The following is a 9,407-nucleotide window of genomic DNA, read 5'->3' as shown; positions in this document are numbered from 1 at the left end:
CCCCCCGGCCCAGCGGGCCCCCCGGCTCGCGGCTCCGCGGGCCCGGACTGGCTCCCGGCCCCGAGGACCTCGCGGCCCAGCGGACCCCCCGGCTCGCAGCCCAGCGGACCCCCCGGCTCCCGGCCCCGCCCCCGGACTCCGGCCCGGCACTGCGACCCCGGCCCGGCTCGGCACCATGCCCCCCGCCCCCCGGCCAAAGAGGCCCCGGCCGAGCCCTCCCGATTTTCCCGGACATGCCCGGCTTTTGGGGATTTCCCCCCGGACAGGGATTTGAGCCCCGAAAAGCCGGACATGTCCGGGAAAATCCGGACGTATGGTAACCCTAAAGGAGATATATTACACTGTGTGTGTGCTAGTTATTGCCCAATTCAGCTGCTGTCAGATGCTATGAAAGTATGGGAGGACGTTATTGAAATGCATCTGCTTAAAACAATTGAAATTCAGAAGGGTCAGTGTAGATTTATGCTGGGATGGAGTACAATTGATGTCATATTTGTCCAACATATCCTCATGGAGAAGTTTAGAGAAAAGGGCATGATCTTTGTCACAGAGTGCTCCCTCAGCAATGTGTCACCTCACAGACATAAACACTCCCAGACTGTTTTCCTTTCACCGCACATACCTTTTATGCTTTCATTCTTTTTCACATAGAACATAACACACACATCTTGTAGCAAGAGGTTTCCACACAGTCTCTCTCCTCAGCACAGTTCACCTTCTGAACTCCCCCTTGCTTCCTGTTCCTTCTACTTATATCCTTCCAAATACAGCATTAGCCCAGTAATTACCACCCAGATGCCCATAATCCCTCAACAGAAACTGTTTAATTGCTCACAACTGAGTCTGGATCCTTTTACATGCTGCAGCATGTTAGTGATCAGGGTGCTGCTGCGGCTAGCACTCTGTCACAGCGGGCTTGGAGAAGGTGTATGATTTTATACCAAGAGAATTGATTTGGTGGAGTTTGTGATGGAGAGGTATGCTGGAAGGATATGTCCTATCTTATCCAGTTTATTTATGGTGGAGCAACTGCCATAGTCAAAACCAAATGGGGCTACAGGAGAGAATTTCCAGATAATGTAGACCAGCAGCAGGGGTCAGTGTTGAGCCTCTTTTTTGTTTGCAGTTATCTTAGATGTGATAAGTGAGAATATATGAAGCCGACCTCCTTAGAATATGCTGTTTTCTGATGATTTAGGGATATGTGCAGAAGATTGTGAGATCCTGCAAACCAGCTTTGAACAGCAGCAGTGCAGTTTGGAGCAGGCAGGACTTAATGTTGATGTTGGTAAGACTGAGGCTATGATAACTGTGAGAGGAGGACCAATCATAAAGGATATTACAGGCAGAAATCTTAAAAGAGTGAGAAAAGAATTTAAATACCTAGGATGAATGGTTGCTGACAATGGGCCACTCTCCTAAGTGATACCTGGCAATGTACCAAAGCTGCTTGGTGGGAGTTGACCCCAGTTCTCTGTGATAAAAAGATGACAAAGTTAAAAGGTAGAGTGTGTACAACTGTAATTTGACCCATCCTAATGCATAGAACAGAGACTTGGCCAGCCACAAGAAAAGAAATCAGTATGCTTTTCACCAGGAAAATGAAGATGTTGAGATGATGAAATGGTTGGACACTTTGTGACAGGACATGAAGTAAGGTTGTGAGAGGCTTAATGTGGGTTGCCTCAGCTGAAGACAGGGAAGCTAGGCTACATTGCTGTGGACATGTCCAACAGGGATCTGAGAGTTATATTAGTAACATGGCCCTTGAAATGATTGTGGATGGAAGATGACTAACGGGGATGTCAGCGACTTGATACATGAACTGGATATAAATGGACCTTAGAGAGAACAATTTACATGACAGCCACATGCACAATCATGAGTTTTTTGGAAGAAAGCTATAAAAGTCACTGACTCTGAATCGGGAAGTAGAAAGAAAGGAGAGGAGTGTAAATCTGGAGTAGATTTACTCTGAATTTGCTCTAGTGTAAATGAAAGTACATATGAACCCTCATGGGACAGGCTGGAAAATGTGTAGTAAATGATGCTGGGTTACATAGTGAAAAAGGCAGCATTCCAGAGGATGGTGAATATGATAGTTGCACTGCAGAGGATGTGGGAGGTAGCAATCAGGAAATGTTAGGAATGTAGGCACAACAAATGATACTTATTGTGACAGTTTTTACAACTTTTTTCTTCTTTTATTTTTTTGTCATGAGTATTCTTAAAAGGAAATTAAAATTAAGCAAACTGCCAACTGTGTTCACTAAGGACTAGATTTTGACTTGGACTACACACCCATATAGGGGAGTAAGAACCCAGACCTTGGGTCATAGTACGCAGGTGTAAGTTGGCACTGTGCAGACACCAGTCCGCCCCAGAGCAGCTGGGTGAGAAACAGGAGGGAATGGGAGAACCTTGGTTGTGGCCTTCCATCCCATGCACTAGCCACCGCAAATTACTATCCATCTGAAGCAACGGACAAGCAGGGGAGGAATTGTCCCTCAGAGTGACGGTATGACTACTGGCAGCTTAGACACTATCTCTTATTGTTGGTGGTATTTTTATGATCCTAATTACTGTAATAGTTGAACATTTCACAATCTTTAATTAATGTATCCTCATAATAACCCTGTGAGGTAGGAAAGTGCTACTATCCCCATTTTACAGATGAGGAGCTTAGGCATAGTGACACTGAGTGACCAAGGGCAAGGTCACTCATGGCTTGTCTACACTTACCAGGGGATCAACGAGCAGTGATCGCTGCATCGGTGGTAGATTTAGCAGGTCTAGTGAAGACCTGGTAAATCGATCGCAGGTTGCTCTCCCGTTGACTCCTGTACTCCACCGGATCGAGAAGAGTAAGTGGAGTCGACGGGAGAGTGTCTCCCATTGACATTGCGTATTGTGGACCCCGCGGTAAATAGATCTAAGCTATGTTGATTTGAGTTACGCTATTCATGTAACTCAAATTGCGTAGCTTAGATCGAATTTCCCCTGTAGTGTAGACAAGGCTTCAGGAAGTCTGTAGTAGAAGAGGGAACTGAATCCAAGTTTCTTAAATCCCAGATTAGTGCCCTAGCCACTGGACCATTCTTCCTTACTCAGAGCTGCACCTAAAAGCGCAATATAGCTCTTAGCTATGAAAAAATACACCTCCCCATAAACTTTTGAATCTGCTAGTGCCTGGCCCACAAAAATATAAACCTTCTTTAATGCTGCAAATATTCTTTCTTCAGTTTACATGCTACAAGTGATTTTTTGGAGCTAAATATCTTTAGTTCTGATTCCCCTGCTGCCTGTTTGCAGGTTAGCTGTAATTATCAGTAGAGCTAGTTTAAAAATGGAAACATTTTCCATTGAAAATTATTTTCATTCTTTATTTTTAACTTCTTGAAATTTTCTGACCAGCTCTAACCATGAAGCCATTCTACCATCATAAAAACTCTCAACTTTAGACATTTACCAGGATACAGTTATTTATAAATCTGTAACAATGTCATTTAAAATTGCACTGAAGGTTTGACTTATTAAAACTTCCTTTCCAAGTCTAAATGACGAATGCTGGTCCTAATGGGACAACTCATTTCAACAAATTAAATACTTAGTAACTGTTTTTTTTAATATTACAGTCCTCCAGGTTAATTATTTTAAAGTTATTGTTTAATCTGTGTGTAATGCAAGTCAGAAATCATTAGTTCTTTGCACATGGATTCTTCATTCTTCCATGCAATTCATCATCTTGTGTGATGAGCTGCATTGTCTCCACTTGTAATTACCTTTTGTAATTACCACTGCCCCCACTTGTCATGTTTGCTCAACAGAGCGAAAGATAATATATATAACGGTTAGAACACCTTTAGTACTTACTGTTGACACTGATACAAAGCCAAACTGCTTAAACCTGTACTTAGAATGAGAAATTTTCTCTTTGGTGAGTTACTAGGAGTATGGGGAATCCGGTATGCTTATGCCAGGGATGATACTTCATTTGCTGCTCTATATTTGTTTTCATGGTGTCCAACACTTGTTAATTGGCTCCATGAATCATGTACAGAGGAAAACATTGACCATTTCAGAGTGAATTACCCTATCAACACTAATGTCGATACATTGCGTGTTATGCATGGTCATAACATTAAAATTCAATTTTTACCACCTCCACCCCTCCCTTCTCATTCTTGTTCCTACTCTCTTTTTGTCCTCTTCCTCCCGCAAATTACAAACTAGCACAATACATTAAAAAACAAACAAACAAACAAGCAACAAACCCAACCCTACAGCCTCACATGAGGACATTGTTTTTCCTTCCTTTAAATGTCCTTTGCAGTTGTGATTTGATGTTAATAGTCGTGTGGAGACCTCGGGTACTGCCTCTTGGAGGTTGATGTTGCCAGCTCCCATGCTGCTTTGTTGTACATTTCTTTCTTCTCTCTGCTGGTAGTATGGGGCAGTATGTACAGCAGGGAAAGAAGGACTACATCACTAACTGGGCTCTGGTAGCACTAGAACTATGGTGAATCTTTTCCTATGAAATCTGAACCCAAGCAAAATTCACTAATATTTTTTACTTTACAACTCCAAATCCAGTTTTATTACCTTGAAATGTTAATTTGGGCAAACTTCTTCCTTTTCACATGGACACTTTGTCTGCTGATCCTTTTATCTGCACACAGAGTTACCATATTTACTTGAGCACTCGCTGACACATTTATTAGGTCATGGAAGTGTCAACTAAATTTAAATCTAATAAACAAGATGACACTGAGATGAGAACTTACACACTAAGCTTTTTTGCTGTTTTTATCTAGATATACTCCCAATGGGAGAAGATCAGGTTCATTACCAAGAAATAGATACTGCTTGTTCTTCTGTTCACAGTTTTTATAAGTATGGATTAAAACTTTTCTTTTCCCTTGTTGCTCTCTTCTTTATAAAGTTATGATCAACAATTTGGCAAAAGTACAAATACTGCCCTGGGGGAGCTTGCTGCCCTATGGTGAGACTTACAGGCAACATTACACAGCAAAGCAAATCACAACTTAGTTTTTAAAAACTGTTGGGCTAAATTTATCACTGAGGCCAATAAAGTTATGCCAGGGATAAATTTGTCTTAGTGTGTTCAGTGAATTTAACCAGATTATGCCTTACTCTGTGTGTGACTTCACATGGTTTTAAATGGAGCTTTGGGTGCATATTCACTAGGAAAAAAGCCTGGGTGTGTTCTTACTGCATGGTAGCTGACATATGGTAAAATTCTAGTGAAGACCAGGCAGTTTGCAGTATTCACATGTGGGCAGACTGAGGTAAAGACTATGGGGTGCCTATGATTTACCCCAGTGACTCTCAACCTTTCCAGACTACTGTACCCCTATGTACCCCCAAACTTTACCTACTTAAAATCTACTTGCTTACAAAATGCTGCTGACTAAGGCCTGGTCTACACCTAAAATAGGCTGCCCTAGCTGTATCACGCAGGGTTGTAGAAAAATTCACATCCCTGAGTGATATAGGTAAGCTGACCTAAACTCTGGTGTAGGCAATTGCTAATTTGACAGAAGAATTCTTCTGTCAATCTGCCTCTCGAGGGGGTACATTTACTACGGTGATGGAAAAATGCCTTCAGTCACTGTAGCAAGTGTCTATACGACAGAGCTACAGTGGCATAGGTGCAACTCTACAGATGTAGTGCTTGTAGTGTAAATATGCCCTAAGTGGACTGCTAATACAAACACCTGTGTACCAGATATGTGTAACTATGGCATAGAAGCCATCATCCATCCATATGACATTCCACATTCTAGTTGCATAACTCAGCATGTAATGGAAAAGGGCTCCTTCACTGTGTGTGAGAGAGAGAGAGAGAAACTGGATGTTTGTTTTCTTCATAGCATGACAATATTGTTGACGGTAGAAGGGATCATATTTGGTGCTTATTGTTATGTATATGAATTAAGTAGGTATTAATATAGTTTAGTCAGTAGATGGTGCTATTTATTTCATTGTTACTACAACCACTCCTGTTACAGCAGTCTGTCCTTGTCTGTGTGCTGCCTCTGAGCAGGTTCAGAATCATTCCTCTGAATTGCTGTCGTTTGTTAAAATGCAATGCCACAGGACAAAAGCTGATCATTTTTGGGGACGTATGGTAGGATGTACTCTTTGGTAAGTCATTTCTCCCCCTCAAACCTAATCTCTGAACAGGCTGCCAATGGTACAATGTTGGCGTAGAGTAGATAGGCCAATGGTCTGTTTCCTCTTCATAACACTCCTGTTCTCTTGACAGAAAATTAGTGAGAAGGATAACTGTGCTGCTTCTATTTTTAGCCTTACTTGGAAAGCAACAGGTTTCCATCTATTGATCTCATTGCGTTAGGCCTTGATGATGATGTGAACTCCTGGAAGAAGGTTCTGCTCCTTCACTGTTTTGATATGGATGGAACACTAGCAGCATTTCACTCGCTGTACTGCTGCCCCTGTTGAGGATATCAGTTGATTTTTGGCTTCTACCAAAATGCCCTCCTATTTCAAGTACCACCAGGGTTCTGAGCAGTGATTGGTGAACAAATCAAACATAACAAATCAGTATTACACCAGGGGCCTGCTGGATGTTTGGTTTGTTGCATAATAAAATCAAATAAGAGTTCAATTGACTGATAACATTCCCATTACTCAGCTCAGAGAACACCTCTTAAGTGAGGTGAGTCGGTTACCATCAAGATCAGTAGAAGCAGTTCTAAAAAAGGGGCCTTGAGATTGAGCATGGGTCTTTGCTCTGGATTTACATCTGCACACATCTGCAATCATCAAGCATTAACAATATTATTATTTTATTATTTGTATAGTGCTTTGTGTTCTTTATAACTTTGTTATCTACCCCCTGTATAGGGTGACCAGATGTCCTGATTTTATAGGGACAGTCCCAATATTTGGGGCTTTGTCTTATATAGGCGCCTATCACCCCCCACCCCGTCCCGATTTTTCACACTTGCTGTCTGGTCACCCTACCCCCTGTACAAGACTTGTGCAGTCATAGCATTGTCCTTCCTTCAAAAAGATTTGGAAAGTGTTCCAGTATCTTGCAAAAATCTCCACTAAAATGCTGTAAGTCTCCCTTAAATCCTACAGGAACTCTTAGCAGTTTTTTGGCTAGTAATTTGCAGATTATTGCAAATTTATCTATGGATGTGTCACCTCCAAAAGAATAGCCTCCACAAGCCAAAATGACTTCTGAGACTCTTTAATAGTATTGAGGATCAACTTTTTCCCTCATTCTCTTGTGGGCTTCTGAGAATTGCTTACTCTAGGAATCCTTGGGAGCTGGCAATACTAATCATTTCTTGGCATGGATGCTCCAGACACATTTTAGAGCATCTGTCTCATAGCTGCAGCTAAGCCAGGAATTAAAAGTTGGCCCCGTTCCCCAGTACCCTTTCAGACTATATCAGGAAAGGTCGACTTCACAAGGTCAGAAGGGCATTGATACCTTTCTTTCAAATAGGTAATGAGCTGTCCTATTGGAATGATTTGTAGTGGGACTTGTGGATAGTGTAGTGTCATTCTGCAGCTCTGGCAAGTACAGATGGCTCTTGAAGGCCATATGAATGTTGTGAAAATAAAGCAACAAGCAGAAATAATTTTGGTGGCCAAGTATTCTTGTCAACACTGAGTCTTGGTTAAGCACTGCACAGCTTCTTTAGTGAGTGGAAAATCTACACAGCTAATTCCACCTTGTCTTCAGCCTGACACTGGGTCATTCTCATGGGGAATAGCTTCTGCTAGACATTTGTAAGAAGTGTATCTCCAAGGAGCTGTTGTTTGCCACACTGTTGCACTAAAACATTGCCTACACTAGGAGTTTTGAGGAAGCCTTTAACTGAAGCATCATTACTGAGGATGGCAACAATGGCAAGCTCTGGTGTAGAAGGGCACTGAAGTTCTCTATTGTGCTGTTTAGAATAGATCTGTTCTGAGCAGGATTCAATGACACGATGGTAAAAACACTAGTGTCTTGTCTACCCCTAATGTTCTTTCTATTTCTACCAATGGTAGAACTGCACTGGGAGATTCTGGATCCCCTATCATCCAGGGGTTGACCCTTCATCTCAGAGGTCTTCTAGAGATTGTTAGCAAATGGAATATTTTCAGAACTTTATTACTTCATATCTGAACAAGTGGGGGAGAGAGAGCAGGAGAACTGTTATGTCTATGCAGCTAGTGTTTAATATTGTTTACTCAATAGATTGGGTTATTTGTTCCTGAGTTAATTGTAGCCACTCATGCTGTTTTATACAAAATAATAGGCTAGCAGGTAGTGTTCAGATATAGTAATTGGAAGTTGTGTGTGTGTGTTCTAAGCAGAATGAAAGTAAAAAGATGGGTTCTTTTAACACCCTTGATCTCTGTCTTAATTCTTTGTGGTTTAACTGGCTCTGTGAAACCAAAGAAGCAATTGAACACATCTGAACAAGCTATTTTTGGAAACAGCTTTGGGAACTGAATACTCAGTACAGGCTTTTTCAGATATGATGTGGATCAGGTTGTATTATTAGTTGCCAAACTTTCTGGCATTCAATCATACAGTTAGTCTGAAGATTTAAATACCCATTTTACAGATGGGAAGCTGGTTATAATGACACTGACCTCCTTTGTAAAGTGCTTTGTGATGTACTCCAGAAAAGTGCTGTGTAAGAGCTAGGCATTATTATTATTTATTTATCTCTACAAATACTTCCTACAACTCCCTCAAATGGTCCAAATCCTTCCTCGACCTAAACCCAGGGGGTTGGGGTGGGCTACAGTTCCTCACTTACACTTTCTCCTTTGGAGGCACAGTCCTCTTTCTCAATTTATTCAACATCTATATGAATCAGTTGTTGCAGCTGGGGAGGCAACATAACTTGAAGTGCCAGCAGTCTATTTCTGAGTCCCAGCTCTACATCTCATATAGCAAACACAAACAATGGCTTTCCCAATGCCTAGGGAACATTAACAGCTGAATGAATAGCAGTTGGTGGACCTGAAACAAGTCAAGAATCAGGTGACTTCTTCTTCTTCTTAATAATTAATAATAATATTTGTATAGCGGTAGCACACAATGACAAAGATCAGGATTAGGAACCCATTATGCTAGGCACTGTACAAACACATAGGAAAAGATGTTGATGGGAAGAGGGAAGCACTTTGAAGAACTTGTCTTCTCCATAGTATCTCCCTCTATTGTGGTCATCGCCCCTTCCAATTTCTGAATCAGTTCTCAGTTTGAGAGTCTTTTTGGACTCCTCACTGCTATTGGAATCCCAAATAGCCATTCCACAAAAAATGCCATTCCACTTTGGTCTGGCCAGAAGACTGTACTCTGTGGCCTTGGCTACACTTGCAAGTTACAGCGCTGTAAAGGCTCC

Source organism: Trachemys scripta, chromosome 6, assembly GCF_013100865.1.
Source record: "Trachemys scripta elegans isolate TJP31775 chromosome 6, CAS_Tse_1.0, whole genome shotgun sequence".
NCBI lineage: Eukaryota > Metazoa > Chordata > Testudines > Emydidae > Trachemys > Trachemys scripta.
Note: the sequence above shows the minus strand (reverse complement) of the source record.